Source organism: Gorilla gorilla, chromosome 4 (genome assembly GCF_029281585.2).
Source record: "Gorilla gorilla gorilla isolate KB3781 chromosome 4, NHGRI_mGorGor1-v2.1_pri, whole genome shotgun sequence".
Lineage (NCBI taxonomy): Eukaryota > Metazoa > Chordata > Mammalia > Primates > Hominidae > Gorilla > Gorilla gorilla.
The window spans coordinates 39946973-39967816 of record NC_073228.2 but is presented as its reverse complement, the minus strand read 5'-3'; the positions used below and the strand labels follow the sequence as shown (position 1 = coordinate 39967816).

Here is a 20844-nt window from a genome sequence, read left to right as displayed (position 1 = left end):
AAAAAAGTCATAAAAGGAAGAATTAGTTGTCAGCTAAACAGAACATCTGAATTCAGTTATTTAGGATAATTAGTTCAGTAGTCAGCAAACTCCAAAGTTTTTAAATATCACATGCAGTCTTTCTACCAAAGAAATCTGTAACAATGAGATCGTCTTGTTGGCTTATAGAAAAGTGACTCTAGAGGAGGATGTGCACCCTGTATAGGAAAATTGAGTGGAAGAACAGTTTGGCAAGCTCCTGGGTCACAAGTTACAGTAAGCACCTTTTGTTCTTCCATTATTCACCTCCAGCACTCTACCACATAACCTCAAGATCTACTCACTTTGTACATCAAAGACAGATTATTACAAATGAAAAGAATGAACCAATAGGAACTGCTTTCCTTGAGATCCCCCTCTAAAAGTTAATCTTTCAAGGAACAAAGGAAAACGCACTTCAAAATAGGCATTTTCCCCCGCAAACAATAGGTTTTCTCAAATTTCTGAGAATGCCAAGAACACCGTATTTTTGTTATAAATGTTACATGCCAGCATATGATTACAAAAGCAAGAAATGAAAAGAAAAAAACCCTTACACTTTTTAAAATCACAGGCGAGGCAGATGCCATTTGTAAGAGCCACAACATCCTTAACTTTCAGAAAAGAAAAAATTCCCAAGCACAGAAGTGAAAAATACACTATAGATTATATATAAATCTGACAATAAAATGCTTTCATCATGGTGGCCAGGTTTCACAGATTATGCTTTGTTTAGAAAGTAAGCAATTCCATCATTAGGCTAATGCTTCACAGTGCTACAATGCTACAATTCTACTTCCTTTGGAACAGGCAGGATCATGTAATCACGAATTTCAAAAGGTGGGCAAAACCAGACACAGAAAACGTTCCACATGCTGCTGATGCAAATATTGTGCTCTAATTTTCAAGGTCAAAAAGATAGGATAGGAAGATTACAGAAGTGTGCAAGAAAAACACCAATATTGACCTTAACTGAGTTTTTGTGTCACTATGTGTACACTTACTATGGTGTTCAATGAAAAGATGCTGGTCTTGGTGAGTGTACAATGTGTGAAAGTGTCACCACAGGGACCAAGGGTGGGCTGGCATTAGGTCTTGGACTTGAGTTGGATTCCAAGGTTTTCTTAGCAGCCAAAAGTTAGCCAAGAGAAGAAATAAAAATAGCTAACATTTAAATAGCTTTTATAGGAAGCACTGTTCTAAGCATTTTATATATGTATTGACTCATTAAATTCACATCAACTCTCTTTTGTGTTACAGTATTCCTGCCTTCTCTGCAGGGGATTATGTTCCAAGAACCTCAGTGGATGCCTGAAGTCTCAGATAGCTGGTGACTATTTATACTGTTTTTTTTCCCTCTATACGTAGACACTTATGATAAAGTTTAATTTACAAATTAGGCATTGTAAGACATTAACAACAATAGCTAGTAAACAATAGAACAGTGATAATATGAAATGTATATATATTTTATATGACATTTATAATATGCATATTTTAAAACTCTCAAAACTATAAATTGTATGCATGCATGCATATGTGGTAAAGTTTTAAAACCGTGGATACATATTAACTTGGAGAAATTGGTTCTCTATCTTGAGAGGAAGGGAGAGTTGGGGAATACAATTGGGAAGGATACACAGATTACTAAAATTTTATTTATTTGAAAATGTCAGAAACAAATATGGCAAAATGTTAATATTTGCTATTTTAGAATGATGAGTTATTAGTATTTCATGCATTCTCAGTAGTTTTTCCAGTATGCTTAAAAGAAGCCATGATTTTAAAATAGGCAAGGAAAAATAGGTATAGTTGTAAACAAACAAGTTATTAAGTAACTGTAAACATGTTTTTAAAAATTAGCTAGAAAAAAAAAACCTCAGAAGGGAAGAGTAAGATAGGTAAATCAGTAAGATAGAGATCAGTGAGAATCTTCATAGTTCAAAAGTGATAGGCCAAGTAGGCGTCCATTCTTCCATTCTTAAATAGATGTAGTTTTAATGAAATCCTAATTCAGTAACATTAAGGAATTCTTCAGTAACTTAAAACTGTTTCCAAAATTACATGGAAGAACAAACAAGATTTTTAAAAAAGAAAATTCTAGGGACTCACTTGTAGAGATATCAAAACTTTATAAAGTTATAATAACTAATATGATGAGGTATTGATAAGTAATTGACAGATCAATTAAACAGCATTGATGATGCTGAAATATTCCCTAGCATATTTTTGTGTAAGATATAACAGTGTAAATATCAAAATCTACAGCAAAGAAGTGGACTATTTAACAATTACTAAGAAAATTGGTAATTGTAACAAAAATTATTATATTTGTCATAATATACATCCTGGATAGATTTAAAAGTTAAATGTAAAATGAAAATTTTAAAATAGGTAAATAGAATATAACTATTTTTTTCTGTAAATAAAGCATCTTTAAGTTAACGTAGGTTCCTCTTTGTCCTAAACCTAAAAGGGTTTTTTATGCATTCTAGGTAGACCAGCAGTCTAACTCTCACAGAACATTCAGAGAAATTAAAATAAATTCTGTCCACACCCCTACATGAGATGAACTGGAACGTGATGTAAAACTGGGTTACAGATCTATGTAGATTATCTGATGATCTGGGCTTCTTTAAAGGAAAGATAAGTGGATCCCCCAGGGGAGTTACCATGAACCAAGGAAGACAAAGATTTGTGTAAATAGCTGCTGACTACACACTCTTTTTAGTAAACTTACAAATAACAGGATTTTGAACAATACAGCATTAGCTAAATATATCATGGAACACTCACACTAAGAAATATTAAATAATGTTTTTGAAGATTATGTAAAGACAGAAAAATCCTCACCAAAAAATACTATCTGAAAAAAATCAGGATATAAAAAAGTATATAAAATATGATCCTAATTTTGAGAAGGAAAAAATATCTGGAAGGAAATACAACCAAATGTTAAGTGAGGTTATTTTCAAGTATTATGATGATGAAGTGAAGTTAATTTTCTAGCCATTATTTTCCAACTTTTTGTAATGTGTATTTTTTATGATTAGGATAAAAATGGTATAAAAAATTTAAAAAGGCAAAACCTCCCACTGTGTGCTGAGCTTCCCCGAACCAGTGACCTAGATTTCACTGAGGACCCTAACAACTTCTCAGTGGTAAAAATAATGAGTTTTCCCAACATTAAGATTTAATTTTCAGTGGTATAGATGGGAGCAAGAAAGCCCAAAGGACATTGACCGTTTCTGAGCATAATTTCTCACTCCCGCACGTTGGCCACCGTGCTGCTGGCCAAACAATTTCCCCCCATTCTCAGTTACTCGTTTTGCTCATGCATAAAAGATACATGTTAAATCAGAGAAACCACCCTAAGGGTGATTGATGAGGAGGACAGCCTGGAGAGTTACTTTAAGCTCTAAGCTCAGGGAACTTGGTAACACTTTGGACTCAATTTTGATTTGCAGTTGTACAAGACAACGAACATTGCTGTTGGGGGGGACCTTGCTGTATACACCAGAATTCAATTTAGCAGGAAATGGCAAACACTTTAGGGAGCCCAAAGACCATCTCCATGATACAGGGTTTCCTAAGAGGACTTCCTAAGAGGGCTGCACAATGAAACGAATGTGCCCTGGAAAGACCTGCTTTCTGCATAGCCAGTGAGGTTTTATAAGCCATGGGTAAAATGGGATAAATGTTACCTTTGAAAAGTATATGCTGCCTATGCTCTTCACAGAGGGCTTCCAAATCACTACACAAACTTCTACATACCGATATATCTTTCTGTGGGAGGGATGAGTTAAAAGAACCTGTCTTTCTCTGTCTCTCTTTCTCTGCCTGTCTGTCTCTGTATTTGTCCCTGTCTCCTTCTGACTCTCTCCTTTGTCTGTTTCTCCCTCTTTGTGTGCATTTCTATGAGTGTCTGTTTGTCTTTTTCTCAGTGTCTATCTCTGTCTCATTCTCTGTATAACATTCCTTCTTTCTTGTCCGCAGAATTTTTTCTTAAAAGGGAAGGGGACTAATATAGCATTTACTTTTTCTGGCACTGTTACTTTATATACACTATTTAAGTCAAGCCATTCAGCAATCCTAAGAGGAGGAAAAACGTTTTTAAGAGAAAACCAAAAACTTTTCTTATAAATCAGGAAACTGAAGCTCACAGAAGAATTTTGTCCAAAGGCCACCTATTCACAGAAAATGGAAGATGGCTGTTTGGTAATGAGTCCCCGTGGACCCCGGAGTAACACCCTTCTCAGCATGTGGACATGCTTGCAGAGTGCACCTTCTCCGTGATACAAGGCTATTCTTCCTAATCCATGGGCTGGGAAATCCATGGCCTAAGATGTAAACTGACCTAACCCACAGGTATAAAGGCAGCAGAGCAACCAGCCCTCCATCCTTCCCACCTCCATTCCTTTCCTGCCAGCTCTTTTTCACTTCCTGCAACCTGATTTTCATTCCTGAGACAAAATAAATGTATCCTTCACAGAGTTTTCTGATGTTGAGGACCCAATGTCCTTCACTCAGTCCTTACTGTACTTGCTCTCTGAGGATTGAATACCATGGAGCTCATCTTCTTAAACTGCTTTTTCCTTAGCTTCTGTAAGATAATATGGCATTTGATTTCTATCTATTCTCTGTAAAAAATGAAAGGTAAAATAATTTGTCTATGTAAGTCCTCACTTAATGTTGTTGATAGGTTCTTAGAAACTGGAACTTTAAGCAAAACAACGTATAGTAGGTCCTTCAATAATATCACTTCCTTCAATGTAATTTTTTATCATGTTGACGAGAAAAAAAATTGGTTTTGTTTATATGTTGTTTCACTTAAAGTCAGTTTCCAAGAATCTACTGGTAATATTAGTGAGGACTTACTGTTCATATATGTATGTATGTGTAGATACATATGTACACATACATATATCAGGGAAGTAAAGAGGACATATAGTTGGGGAAACCAAGCAACATAGAGATGGGCACATACTAGCTGTTTAATATATTACTTTATTGAATTAATGAATTAACCAACTCATAGAATTATCTCCCAATCTTCTAAGCAAATCTTTCACTCCAGCCAACTAGAAAAGTGCCCCCTATAAATGCGATGTGTTTTCTTGTTCACATTCATAGACCTCATCTGAGGTTTTTCCCTCTTTGTACAAATGCTATTTACATCCTGACCAAAACCATCACCAACCCATGGAAAATCTCCTTTGTTGCTGTGAATTGAAACAACTCTTCCTCTCTAAATGTTTATGACAATGTTCACCTATTTAGCAATTTATCCTTTGCTTCCCTGTGGGGTTTTTAATCATCACTTAACTTTTGTGTTGTTATTTCACTCCTCTCTTGTTGTCACTGTCTCTTCAACTAAGAGAACCATACTTTTGTGTCTTCATTGTGCCCCTCTAAGAGAAGATGCTAGTATAAATAAATGTTTAATTTATTAATATTTTGAATGCAAGAGACCAGTGCTCCTAAGTATTGCTAGCTTTTATGCAGTAGAATGGAAAAGAGGGTAATAACTAAATTTTCTGAGAGTCTCCTCTGTACTAGATGTTTTGCATGTGTATCTTGTTTCATTCTCACCAGAAATTTATTAGGTAGGTTTTACCTTATTTATACATGAAGACACTGAAGTTCAAAGTTACTTGATCAGGGTCATTCATCTGGTAACTTGGAAAGCTGGGGCCTGAAAGCAAGATTCAACTCTAAAGATTACATCCTTAAGATGAGTTCATGTCCTTTGCAGGGACATGGATGAAGCTGGAAACCATCATTCTCAGCAAACTATCACAAGATCAGAAAACCAAACACCGCATGTTCTCACTCATAAGTGGGAGCTGAACAATGAGAACACATGGACACAGGGAGCGGAACATCACACACTGGAGCCTGTGGGGGGTGGGGCGCTGGGGGAGGAATAACATTAGGAGAAATACCTAATGTAGGTGACGAGTTGACGGGTGAACACCACCATGGCACATGTATACCTATGTAAGAAAACTGCACATTCTGCACATGTAACCCAGAACTTAAAGTATAATTTAAAAAAAAAACCTAAATAAATGTATAAAGCAAAAAAAAAAAGATTATGTCCTTAAAATTGTGTCACACTAAACAATAAAGTTTCTAGAAGAATACATAGGAATGTATCGTCAGGAAACTGGAGTAAGCAAAGGCTTCGTTAGCAGGACACTGGGGAAACAATTAATTGGACTTCTTTAAAATTAAGAACTTCTGTTCACCTAAAGGTATCATAAAAGAGTGAAAATGTAACTCATGAGTTGGGAGAAGATATATACATCCAGGCAAAATTATTGAATTTAGAATATACTGTATCCAAAATATACTCATACAGTATCCAGAAATACTTTAAAACTTAATAGGGAAAAGACGAAGTCTTTTGTTCATTTATGGGCAAGAGACTTGATAGATCCTTGATAAAGGTGAATATCCAAATGGGCAGTAAGCATATATAAACTTGCTCAACACTACTCAAATTTAAACCCCAATGAAATGCCACTACCACCACCAGAATGGCTAAAATTAATATAACGGATAATAGCAAGTATTGGCAGGAATGTGGTGCAACTGGAATTCTCATATACTGCTGGTGGTAATATAAATTAGTATAGCCACTTTGAAAATGTGTTTGGCCTTATCTTCTATAGTTGATAAAAACTACAAATTTCATCTACTCTATGACAATAATTTCACTCCTAGGTATAGATGCAAAAAATATTAGTGCACATGTCTGCTAAAACACATGTATAAGAATGTTTACATCAGCTTTATTTATCATAGCCAAAGACTGAACAACCCATATGTCTACTGACACCAGAACGGAGAAACACATTTTTATACATTCATACAATGGCATACATACTACACATTAAAAGAATGAAGAATTCCTACCTTGAACAACATAGGTGAGTCTCAGGTTGTAGAGTGAAAGAAGCCAGACACAAGGAGTACATTCTGCATGATGTTATTTATATGAAGTTTAAAAACAGGCAAAACAAGTTCATAGTTATAAAGGTCAGAATACTTTTTTCCTCTGTTGGGTGAGGGTGAAGGGTGTTGGTTATTGACTGGGAAGGGATGGGGGTGAACCTATGGAGTGATGAAAATGTTTCATATTTTGATTGGTGTGATAGTTATGTGGTATATACATGTGTAAAATTAATTCATCTGTACAATTAAGATTTGTGCATTTTATATGTTAATCTCAATTTAAAAAGCAAGTAATCAACCAAACAGCACTCTGTCATGGCAAATGGAAATATACTTGTAACTATACCAGTTTCCTGAATAAGAGTTTATATGATCTATCCATTTTATATTAATAATTAAGGTCCAAGGAAAATATTTGTCTCTCCTGACACTCTGGTAAGATTCCCTTTATCAGATAATAAAACCATATATCCTCTCATGTCTCACCTGTGTGAGAAAGCACACACGAATTCAATACTAAATTAATCATTTTAGCCTGGGTTTTGGTATATTTACTTTCATTCTCTCTTTCTGCTCCTCACTCCCCAAACTCCAGCCCCACTTCCCCACTGATGAAAATGTTTTATGTATGCCGTTCAGTACCTCAAAACCATGTTGGATGTAGGTAAGGATATAACATGACGTGCTAAATGAACAAGGTGCTTAGCACAGAAATTGAAAGGTGGTATAAAAGGAGAGTAATATTCGGTGTCAGGAAACTTTAGCTTGAGTCTAGATGTCCTTTTATTACCTGTGAAATCTTGGTTTCAATTTGTTGAACCTTTGCCCCTTCACCTCTAAAAACCAGGCTAGTCCTATTTACTTCCCAGGTATTGTGAATATCTCTTGGGATAATGCATGAGGGGAAAGCACCGTGAGCTAGAAAGCATGGGTACTAAGGTTCACCTGGCTGCCAATATAGGGGTACAGAGGCTGACATAAAGAAAGCAGCAGGCCTGAGTGTCCACTACAGCTTGATTATCTCATTGCTCTCCATCTGTTGCTTTTTCTCTGACCCACATTTCCTTTCTGGAACTTAGTGGGTGTTCTCACTAATGAACACACACCTTCTACTGTCAGGAAGAAGGAATCTCAACAAGAAGCCTGTGAGAGTGTCTTAAAAGGCTTGGCTGGATAATGAACAAGGAACTTGAACCACTGGTCTACCTTGTTTTCCCCATCTTTAGAGAAAAAGTTCCTGGACACTCTGGTACATCCGATTACAGAAGAAAGAGATAAGAATTGGCTCTGAGGACAGAGTGAACAATCTTTTATCCCCCGTCCTATCAACAGCTATGACAATTGGTATCCCTCAGTTTTTAAGAATTACTACATATCAGATTCCAAGAAGCTCAGGCAATAACATAATAGACACCAATGTCTCAAATACCCTTCTGGAAGAGCCATTGATATTTTGCTAAATGTACTAAGATTTCTTTCTTGAAAAAAATAATTACAGATAGGGTTGAAGTTCTAGTCTGTATGCTTTCTCTTTCTCTCCCCTCCCTTGAAGCATCTCATTTCTGAGGTTGGTGAAAGCCATTTGCAAATATGCTTTTGGTTTTCTATCCAAAGTCTTCACATAATATGCTATGGGGTATCATTAAAGTTATAGAAAATGCATCTAGCCCTGTCTATCCTTTGTAACTTGCTTTTTTCATTTATCATAATGCAGATACAATTTATTCATTTTAACTGCAATGATACAATTCATTCATTTTAACTGCAATGTATAAATGATCATGGATTTGTCCATTTGCTTACAAATAAATAGCTGGATCCACCCCACTTCTGCCATTTTTAGCTATTTTAAATTATGCTGCAATGAATATCCTTGTGTAGATCTCATTGTTTATGAACTAGGATATCCCATTTAAAAAAAATCTAGAATGGATGCTGAGAAGCAGAATTGCTCAATTGTAGAGTATGCCTATCTTGGAACAAATTAGATCTTTCTAAAGTGGTTATAAGAATTTAAAACACCACATCTTTTGGCCACAGTTGGTATAATCACATTTTTAAATGTGTGTCAATAGATGGGTTTGTAATGGTATGCTACTGCAATTTTAATTTCCCCTGAATCCCAGTGAGGCTGAACAAATTTTTCATACATTTATGGCTGTTGGAATTTACCTATAAACAGTCTTGTTTATATATTTTGTACATCAAAGGTTTATTAGACTGTTTGAATAATTCTGGTTCCAGAACATTTTACTTCTCCCAGCAAAGCTCAACCAATTTCTCTCGCACTTCTAATTTTCAGAAGTTTTTTAAAATTGAACCCAAATCTGTATTGTTGATATTTCTATCCAGTACGCTGGTTTTACACTATGGGATGACACAGAATAAGTCTGACCTTTCTTTCATATCACTGCCTTACATATCCACTTGTTCATTTATTTATTTATTCATTCATTCATTCACATACTTACTCATTTATTCATTTCAGCAAACACAAATTAAGCACTCACCAAAGTCAGGAATAAAACCTGGGTCAAGTCATCAAGGAGATACAGTTTGATAGAGGAGACAGACATCGAATTAACTAATGATACAACATGGTAAGCCCAGTAATAGTGGTATGCACAAGAAACAAAGGTAGGACAGAATGAGGACGACTTTAACAGATATTCACCCTCTCACCACACCATTTATTAAAACAGACATTTCTATAAAACTTGCCTGCAATAAGTATCCACTGTCATAGTCCTCTTATGTATCTTTCCCCCATCACCTGGCCACTCTTTCAGGGGAGGCCCCCCAATATTTCTATATCAACTAAGGGGGTGGCAGGGTGTGGGAGGTACACCAGGACCTTATGCCTGTGCTGCAGCTGGCCTGTTCTGATGGTTGGTGCCCAGAACTGCTGTTACATATTTGACTGTCATATTTGGAAGGAGCTACTTTCACTTGTGTCCTGGTTACAGGTATTCTCACCGTCCCAATCACTCTCTTTCACATCTATCTTTATCCTTCATACATGATAGTGCTCAGAACAATACATAGGTTCATGGAAAAATAGTCTAAGCACAGTGTTTATCAAACCTCGGTGTGTGAATAAAACATCTACATTTTTTTAAAAAATTGCGGATATGACTCAGAAGGCCTGGGCTGGGGCCTGAGATTCTGTATTTCTAACAACTTGCCTGGTGATACCAATGCTGCTAGTCTGAGGACCATATTTTGAGTAGCAAGGGTCTCTGCAGCTTAAAATGTAGTTGAACCAACACCAACATAATTCTGACCCAACAACAACGACCCAGCCCAATGTCAAACCAGTTATCTGACAACAGTGTCACACTATAGACATGTACTGACCTAAGTCCTGTACTGACCTAAGTCCTCTAAGTCTTTTTAGGAAGAGCAAAAGTTAAAGTCAATACTACTTCATCTTCTATTTATGGAGATATATTTTTGTATACACGTATCTCTTTGCAGCTACACTAGTTTGGAGGCTAGCGATGTCGGGAGGGGCCTGTGATACCTACCTGTTCCTCTACCGGGCCAGTCCATAGAGAAGGTATACCTAGCATGCATCCAACAATGCACCTGAGCTTCTTTAGCTGTACAAGGGCCCATTGCTATATTAAAGAAATCCTCCAGGGAGCTAAGGCTCTAAGACACATCTTTACAATGTTTCATTCATTCCTTCAACAAATAGTGCGTGAGCATTCGTACCTGGTGGTCATTGCTTTAGGTACTGAGACAAAGTGCTTCCTCTCATGGAATTTATATTCTGCTGGGGTCAGATATGCTCCAAAAATACATGAATAAATAAACAAGAAGAATTTCATATGGTGGTGTTATGCTGAAAATAATAGCAAGAGATGAGGGTGGCAGGGTGGCTCCTATGGACTGGGCAGTCAGAATGATGTCATTTAAGCTCAGACCTGCATTATTAGCAGGAAGACGCCATGTATAGATAATAAGAAAAAAAGCGTCACAGGCAGGAAAATAGATGGTACTAGAATTTGAAGCAGGAAAGAGCTTAATATGCTCACGGACTGGGAAGGTCAGTAAACTGCCTGGAGCATAATGAATGGGGGTTGGGATAGAACACACTGACATTGAAAAGGTAGAAAGGGGTTAGATCCTGCTGACCTACATAAGTCAGGGTCAGGAGTATAGATTTTATTCTAAGTGTGATATGTAGCCTTAGTGATCATTGAGGTTTTTGGATTTTAGAGGTAGACTCTATAAGGCTCCAGATAGAATTACTGGGTAACTACTTTTTCTGTTTGTTTTTGGCTTCAGCAGTCAGTTGGCTGTTGGGGTCACTTACTTGGTTGGGGAAAGTTGTTGTATGGGTGATGTTTGAGGAGAGAACACAAGAGTTTCATTTGATCATGGTAAGTTTCAGATGGCTGCCAGTCATCCACGTGTTGGTGGCAAGCTGACTGTTGGAAATAAGAGTCCTGAAGACTCAATGAGCTGTCGGGCAAGAGCAAAAGACCTGGCATATTCAGCAGATGGTTCTTAAGGCATATCCATAGGGAATGTCATCCTAACAGATTGATCAGAGGAGGAAAGACCAGCAAAGGAATTTGAGAAGTGGCCAGTTAAGTCAGAGGAAGAATGAAAAGAGGAAGACTGAAGATATGGAGTCTTGTGAGCTCAAAGAAGTGTTTCAAGGAGGCAAGGCCTGACTATATGTGATGCTACTGTAAGGTCATGGTAGACAAGAACAGGGGAAAACTCTCTAGATTTGGCAATACATAGATCAGTGGTGACCTTGATAATAGTGGCCCTAGTGGAGTGGTGGGGAGGAAAGTCTGATCAGATAGGTTAAGAATGTCAGAAAGGACATAAAAATAATGATTGTAGATAATAAGCTCAAGATTTTATGTGAACGGAGTGAAGAGAGAGGTAGTTGGAAGGAAATAAGAGATCAATTTTTTAATAGGAGATCCAAGAGCGTATTTGTATAATAATGGAAATGGACTAGTTGAAAGGGATAATGTGATGATTCAGGAATAAAGGAAGATATAATTGCAGAAGCAAAGACCTTGAGAAGGTGAAAAGGACCGGGATCCACACCAAAGCATTAGGATTGATTTCTGATAGGCACAGAGATATTATCTGCATAGAAACAGTACTGAAAGAGACAAGATAGAGATACAGATAGTTTATTTGGGCAGTGAAAAGGTATAGGGGTTTCTGTCTGCCTCAGTTTTCTTCTATATTTGAGAAAAGAACATAACCCATTCTCAAGGGCAACAGGACTCTCAAGAAAAACAGACAAACCGACACCTAGTGGGACCCCACAAACTACAAGTGAAAACAAAAACAAAAGCAAAACTCTACATGAAAGTGGGCAAGAAAGAGGTAAGCAACTTCTGAACAGAGAAATGGGGAGAGGAAATGTGATATCCTCAACAGCATAAAAATGTCTTAAAATTATGGAACTACGTCTTATCCTGTCTCAGTTCTCCCACACCATTTCTGACACTTAAAATGGTGCCATTGACAGCCTTCTCCCCATATCTGGTCTCTCATGCTGGTATGCTGAAACTCTCACTCCTCCTCCAAGGAACATCTCAAATATGTCACCCCCATCAAGCCTTTCCTGATATCCATCAATGTCACCCACCATCAATCTTGCCCTACTTTGATTTCTCACAGTTTTATTACATGCTTAGTAAGGTCTTTCTTGTACTGTATTATAGCTTTGGTAGGCTTTTTGGAGGAAACAATGATATCTTCATTGTCTATGATGCCTTCTAAATATTTTTCGCTACTCTGACTTACAGTCCAGATATTAGCTAATCCTTTGCCCAAATAAGGCTTACTCTTTTTTGGTTCTAAGTCAATGTAGTTGCAAAATTCAGACCTTCACATATTCCCCCAGGAATTCTAGTCTCGACAACCCTGAGAATAATGAAAGCAATGCCACCATTCCCCGCTGGCAGGATTTTTTGGGTACATGTTGATGGCCTCCAGTAATGAAATGCAAGTGAGAGCTAAGTCCCCTCCTCCCAACCCAGCCACTAGGTGAGATGCTGCAATGAAAACATGTATCTGACTAATTTCTGCAACACATACATCCTTTTATTCATGAGCATGTACACAATTTTTTTTCTCATATGAGATGGCGAAGCACCATCTCTGTTAAGACACTTTCAAAAGGACCCTTGTATGAAAAGATTACTTGAGGCAAATGTGACATCATGTCAGCAGCAGAATTCAGCCAGTATTCCAGTTAAAATCAGCCAAACAAATTCTCTGTTAAGTGGCAGGACATAAGACTTATTAAATGGATCCCTAAGCGAGGGCCACCATTAGAAAGGAGCATACAGCTTTTGGACTTGCTAGATCCTCATACCTTATTTATTCAAGGGCAGGTGTTCCTGTGTGATGCTTTTGACCAATCCACATGTCTTGAAGACCATCAATTTCACCAATAAAAAATTATAATATTTCTTATGTTAACCAACAAAGTCTCTAGGTAGAGATTTAGGTAAGGAGAGTTGATCACTTGTCTTGGCTGCCATTGAACTGTTGACTACTAATAAGTTTCTCTTCAATGCTACCGTCTGGGGTGTGTATTCTTCTCAAGGGCACTTCAAATGTTAGCTATTCCTAGGGTATAGATAAAATCAACTTAAACATATATAGCATAGGGTTTAAATAGAAATATTCAAAGGTAAATAATGAACACCTAAATTAATAAATTTCTCCCTCCCTTTTTTCTTTCCTTCCATTTTTTTCTCTTTCTCTTCTGTTCACTTTTTCCTTGGTCTTCCATACTGAAGAGTGATTGAGTCATTGTAAAGGATATTTTGGAGTGCATATTGTTTCCACTAAAATTTAAAATCCACAGACAATTTTGCTCTCCAAAATCCCTCCTTAGCCACCCTGACACCAGCAGCTCTGCTTTCCTGAATCCTGTCCCCTCCACTTGTGGAATTTCAAATTACTTTCCCATGTATTCTAACTCCCTATAACACTCTCTCAGCTTTTAACTTGCCAACCTAAACACCGAGATTCTCAGGAAAACAGAGACTCCTCCAGAGAATTCTGGCCGGCCTTCTTAGAAGGCTGTTTGTGGAACATCTTTGTTTACTCAAACATGTCCTTGAGGTCTCTACCTTTTCTCATCTCCTTAGTAAACAACTTTGCTGAGCGATTATCTCAAGCAAATGCAATGTTGTTAAAATAAACTAAAATGGAGACCAGGCATGAAAAATTCTAGAGAAGACAGAGATAGGCCTTGAAAGTGACCTTAAACTTGTTTGATTCGCAACCACAAGTGGAACTTAACTTGAGCTATTTCTTATAAATGCCAACATTAAGAAAAATGGAACTTTAACTGAACCAATCAAAAGCTGCCATCTAACACAGAGTTATGTAACTAGAAGCTTTCCAGTAGGACAGACAAAATGAGGCAACGACATAACCAAAACCAACCAGATATCTTCCTTGCCTTGCTTCTGTGTTCACTATAAAAGCCTCCCTCTTGGGCTTCTTCAGCGGAACCCTGAACCACTTGTTGCCTGATTCATGAGTCACTGTTTGCCCGAATAAACTCTACACAATTTTATTGTGCCTCAGTTTATCTTTTAACAGTATTCTTCTCAAGAATGTAAATGAAATTTTCCTCAACCTCATTACTAAGAATGATGTTTCATTCTTAGTGTTTAAACCTTACAAAAGGTCCAAAATTCATGTCATCCCACATATATTCTTATGTACCCTTCACCCTCTATGGAAGTCACTTACTGTTGACATGCATATACATCCTCAAGGGCTTTCATGTATTAGATTTTTTTTTCCTGCTATGTGCACGCACTTCTCGCTTCTTTTTGTTGTCCTTGGGTTTACATTTTTAGAATTGTCTCAGCCTAAGGTAATCATGAGAATAACCTGGAGATTTTGAAACTACAAAGAACATCACTAGATCTTTTGAATCAGAGTCTGAGGGTTATGCCCAGCACCTGTGTTTTGTAAAACCATCTTCCCTGGTAATTTTTGTACACAGCCCTAAGTAAGGCTTCTCCACTATTTAGCACAGGAGGATAGCATTATTGTTTTCTTTCTTTGGGAACCACCTATGGTTAGATAATTAAGGCTTTTCAGTGACCACAAGCTCTGGCATTTGCTCCAGGATCAACTCCCTGCCAGTCACTCTCCCAGTCGTCCACAGCACAATCCACAGTGACTTCTAAGGCCAGAGAGGCAAGTTTGCGCTTGTTCACACATCGTTTTTATACCATCGGTTGTCACCTGAATCTCATTCTTTCTCCCCCACAGGCAGCTGGTCAATCTTGCTGAAGAGTGAGTCTGGGTAAGCTCCCTCCTAATCAGAGCAACTCAGTAGTCTGTGCCTGTGCCCGAGACTGCTGACCCTTAAATTAGGGAAACTCAACCTTTGCTAACTTCCCTACTGGATTAGGTGGCCATGACTGTTTGATGCGGCAGCTAGGATGAACTAGGGTGATTTTGGCATTGACGTTTGTCTTTAGTCACAAAGCTGGGAACTACTGTTGGTGATTCATATACACAAAATGAAGGATGCAGTTCATCGCATTTCTTCTTCCAAGGCTCTCATTTGTTTCAAGTTCATAGCCCAAGTTTCTCCTTACCGCAAGAGGCAGTCCCCCCAGCACTTGGGTGGTTAGGTGGATGACATGACTTCACACTGGCATGGGCGCTGCCTCACACCTTAGATGTTTCCACATGGGCAGACTGATATAGTGAAGCAAGCTCGGGCTTTGGAACCAGACTGATCTAGGTTCAAACCCCAGCTCTGCAGAACCTAAAGTTCTGTGGTCTTGGGCCAATGACCATACTTAACTGAGATTCCATTTGCGATCCATAAAATGAGGATAATTAAAAAATTAATAATACCTGCCTCACAAGTCTAATGGACTTAATATTAGGACATCTGTTAGGCAATCAGCACCTGCTCCTTCCTCCTTTGGCTCCCTTTACAAAGGAGGGTGGGGTCCCTCATCACACCTCCTGCCTTTTTTTTTTCTTCTCTGAGACAGTGTCTGGTTCTGGCTCTGTCACCTAGGCTGAAGTGCAGTGGCACGATCTCTGCTCACTGCAACCTTGGCCTCCCGGGTTCAAGCCAACCCTCCTACCTCAGCCTCCCGAGTAGCTAGCTGGGACTACAGGTATGCGTCACCATGCCCAGCTAATTCTTGCATTTATTTGTGGAGACTGGCTTTCATCATGTTGCCCAGGCTGGTCTTGAATTCCTGAGCTCAAGCAACCCGCCTGCCTCAGCTTCCCAAAATGCTGGCATTATAGGTTTGAGCCACTGTGCCTGGCCCTCCTGCCTTGTTCTTGGCTGTCTTTCTCAAACGAGGGCACAAACAACAATAACTACTGGGAGAACTTTGTCAAAGCATCCATTCTCCCACCCCTAGATCCAACCCTCTTTGAAATCTCCAACCTTACCTCCTTCTCCTCCTCTCTTGGTGCCTTCCTGGAATGTTTCCCAGGTGCTGGACTCCATGGCATAGCAAGTGAAGCACTGAGGGTACTGACTTAAGAAGGCATTCACCCTCTCCCAAGTCCTAAGCACTGACTCCTTGAATTGTGGGCCCTGGGTGCCTCTCGCTAGTCTTGGCCCTGCTAGGGCTTTCCGTCGATTCATCATTTGCTGCACGGATGACAACCATTTCTTTTCTCCCAGTAGGTTAGATAAAGCTTAGATTAATTAACAGTAGAGCTTAGGCAACTTTTCTTGCTGGAGTACTTACAAAAAAATAAGGGGTTCCTGAGAGCCACCCAGACTGATGAAAGATCAGCCTAGCTGCACTTTAGACTCACCTGAAGTCTAGACGCTCAACTTCCAGGGATTCTGGTTCAATTAGGCTGGGGTAGGGCAACATGGGTAATTTTAAAAAGCTTCTCAGGTGATTTGTAAGATGATTAGGGTCCAATCACTGGCCCGGGCTCAAGGAATCTATATTCAAGCTCCCAGATGATTCCTACATGCATTAAAGCTTCAAAACCCACTGGCTTCCTATTAAACTCTCCAGCTCTGAAATCAGACCCAGGTTCAAATCCTTTTTTTTTGAAATGGAGTCTTGGCTCTGTCGCCCAGGCTGGAGTGCAGTGGCACAATCTCGGCTCACTGCAAGCTCCGCCTCCTGGGTTCACAAAATTCTCCTGCCTCAGCCTCCCGAATAGCTGGGACTACAGGCGCCCGCCACCACACCCGGCTAATTTTTTGTATTTTTTAGTAGAGAGGGGGTTTCACCGTGTTAGCCAGGATGGTCTCAATCTCCTGACCTCGTGATCCGCCTGCCTCGGCCTCCCAAAGTGCGTGAGCCACCACACCTGGCCTCAAATCCTTATTCTTGCACTCACTACCATATTACTTTGAGCAAGGTTCTTACCCACTTCTTCACCTACAAAATGACAATAATAACAGTACCTTCCACAGAAGTGTTCATGGGGATTAAGTAAGATGGAAATAAGTTAGCATACTGTGTGACATACAGCAAGTCCCACTAAGTGATACCTTATTATTATTAGCATGCTAAAGCGTTTATTGAGCCCTTCCTTATTGTGGATTAGCATTTTATGTGTGTGTGTATATGAGACATAGTGACTCATCTCCAGTCCTGTGACTTTGGGCTACTTAACACCTTTGTGCATCAGGAGATTATAAACAGCATAAAAGAAGTAAGTCATGAGGATTCAATGAAATATTGCATGAAAAGTGTTTAGCAGAGCCCTAGTACATAGTAAATGCTCAGTAAATGCCAGCTGTTATAATTGCACATAATAGTCAATTTTCAATAAAAGTTGATAATTCTGGAGTATTCTTAATACATTTCCTGTCCAAGAAAATACCCAGCTTGGCTCCTAAGTAAAGCCAAAGATCTTTCTTGTGCTTATTTCTTAGATTTTGCTATAGGGGCTGGCCCGCATCACGGGTTTAAAGAAAGTTTTCTAAATGCACAAACGAATGGATTACTAGGGAATTTCCACTTGCCTTCACCCTCCACACTGATTTTGCCTGTGACTCAAGATCGTGAAAGTCTTCCTGACCACGGGGCCATTCATTCCATTTCCAAATGCTGCAACCCGCCCATGGCTCTAATCAAGAGCAGAACTGATTTATGCTGGAAGTGGAGTGAGCCAGGGAGGTGGAATCCTCCACCGCTGATTTGTTTATTGCTGAGTCCTTGAAAATTGAATAGGGAGGAAAAGGGAGGTGTGAGAAATGAGTTAAGAGCTACTCCCCATCACATTTGATAAGAGGTTCTTTCTCTCTGGAAGAGTATAGCTTTTCGTTGTTGTTAATATGAAAATGCTATAAGTGCTACAAAAACACATGTCAAGTTCCATGCCTGTCTTCCACCTGACGGCCACCAAGAGCCCTGACAATGATGGAATAGCAAGCTGCCTGGATTTCTAGGGCTTAATTAAGGAACTGTAACAGGCTATGCTACAACTGTAATACTCCTTGGTGAATGACTACAGTAGATAAAGAAAAATTGGTTTCCTCCATTTAGCAGATATTGATTACAGGGTTTGTTTTAAAACATTTAGACTAACTTGGTTCTTTGTTTTATTTATTCACTTCCATGCATTAATTGAAAGCCCACGGCTCAGATTGTATTAACTTGATCGCCCTCTACTGGCCACATGCTGGAGTACATGCCTGTTTTTGACCTGTCCTACTAAAACTACAGCTATTTTTAGAAAGTATTGGCCTTTTCAAGTCAAACATACTTTTTCAAGGTCAATTATGAGCACGGTGGGGAGACTCCTGTATATAAAACCCCAAATTGTCTATTCTGTTTTTGAATATTCTGCTTCCTGAAAGATCTTTCGATTCCATATATTTGATAATTTAAGAAGAACCATGACCAGGACCCAGAAGATCTGAGTTCACATGGGCCTACCCTCTCATCTGTGAAAGGAGAAGGTTGAGGTAGGACAGGCACAAGGCCCCTTTTTAATCTCTCAAGCTGGGGCGGTAGGGACTGCACCCCATGTTAGAAGCCAGGTGCCCTGCGATCGAGTCCTAATTTGAGATTTAGTTCTGATTCCCTTTTACTCTTGCTATAAAGTGAATAAGGAGGGTATGAAATCTCCAGGGTTCCTTTGAATTCCAATATGTTAGGACTCAAGTCATACTAACCTTGAGCACATATAAGTGACAGGGAGGAATTTTTGGAAAGATAATTCCTCTTAAAACCCCTTTAAAAGGTTATTTTTTTCTTTTTTCCTATGACAATTTTCTAGAAAACATAGGATTTATTCCTCACAAAGCTCCCCATACTTGTAGCTGAAACTATTGTCTCCACATGAACGGTTTGAATAAACTGTAACATTTTTATTATCTAGAACATAGGAGAGAAAAAAATCCAACACCAGATTCTAGGTGGAGATTTATTGCAGATTCTTATAATTTGGGGGGAAAAATAAAATGATGAGGCCCTTCAAGTCCAAGGGAGAAAAGCTGGCTCTGAGTCCCTAAGCAGAAACATTTTTTAAAAGCTGCGCTACTTCCCTCCACAAAGCAGATCTGCAATGTGATCAGCAACCTTTTGCTTCCGTCATTTTGGTGGATTACCCAGTCCCTAGTCACAGTTCAAAGAAGACATTTGCTCAGGTAGGGTGAGCACAGTGTAATCCTCCATCCTTGCAACAAACATTAAGAGCATTTAAGAAAGTCAGAGCGAGGCAATGCTGGAAGAACTTCTTTTCTACTATGAGAAAAAGCAGAAAATGCCACATACAACAACGTAAAATTGATTGACTTAGCAATAATCAGGCCTAGGGAAAATTTACCAAGTTTCAAGAAAGGAATTTGTTTTTAAAAATAAAACGTCCTTGCATTTAATTAGCCAGGCACTTATTCTATTATAAGAATAAGGGCCAGGCACTTACTCTATCAGGCACTTTGAAATGAATAATTGTATTTGCTTTTTAAAAATCAATATTAGGTGTATATATATTATATATTATATATATTTTTTATATATATAATATATATTTTTTATATATATAATATATATTTTTATATATATAATATATATTTAATATATATTATATATATTTTATATATAATATATATTATATATTATATATAATATATATTTTATTTATATAGTATATATTTTATATATACTATATATATATTATATATTATATATTATATATTATATATTATATATTATATATATTATATATCATATATTTTATATAATATATAATATATATATGATGGAATACTACCCAGCCATAAAAGGAATGAATTAACAGCATTTGCAATAACCTGGATGAGACTGGAGACTATTACTCTAAGTGAAGTAACTCAGGAATCAAAAACCAAACATTGTATGTCCTCACTGATATGTGGGAAATAAGCTGTGAGGATGCAAAGACATAAGAATGATGCCATGGGCCAGGCGCGGTGGCTCACGCCTGTAATCCCAGCACTTCGGAAGGCCGAGGCAGGTGAATCACGAGGTCAGGAGTTCAAGACCAGCCTGACCAACATGCTGAAACCCCGTCTCTACTAAAAATACAAAAAAATTTAGCTGGGCGTGGTGGTGTGTGCCTGTAATCCCAGTTACTCAGGATGCTGAGGCAGGAGAATCGCTTGAACCCGGGAGGCGGAGGTTGCAGTGAGCAAAGATTGAGCCACCGCACTCCAGCCTGGGTGACAGAGGGAGACTCCGTCTCAAAAAAAAAAAAAAAAGAAAAGAAAAAAAAAGAATGATGCAATGAGATTTGGGGACTTCGGGGAAAGAGTGGGAGGGCGCAAGGGATAAAAGATAACAAATATGGTGCAGTGTATACTGCTCGGTGATGGGTTCACCAAAATCTCACAAATCACCACTAAAGAACTTA

General features: G+C 38.4%; 1 protein-coding gene and 1 long non-coding RNA gene across 2 annotated transcripts in view; one reads left to right on the top strand and one right to left on the bottom strand.

The window, feature by feature from the left end:
* LOC134758517 (uncharacterized) overlaps positions 1-7487 on the top strand; it is a 67943-nt gene extending 60456 nt beyond the window's left edge. The window contains exons 2-3 of the long non-coding RNA XR_010133776.1: positions 1279-1348; positions 5774-7487. This is a non-coding gene — a long non-coding RNA (uncharacterized lncRNA). The remainder of the gene's footprint in view (positions 1-1278; positions 1349-5773) is intronic.
* The window catches only part of CA10 (carbonic anhydrase 10), a 541322-nt gene that overhangs the window by 471861 nt on the left and 48617 nt on the right, over positions 1-20844 (bottom strand). The window lies entirely within an intron of this gene.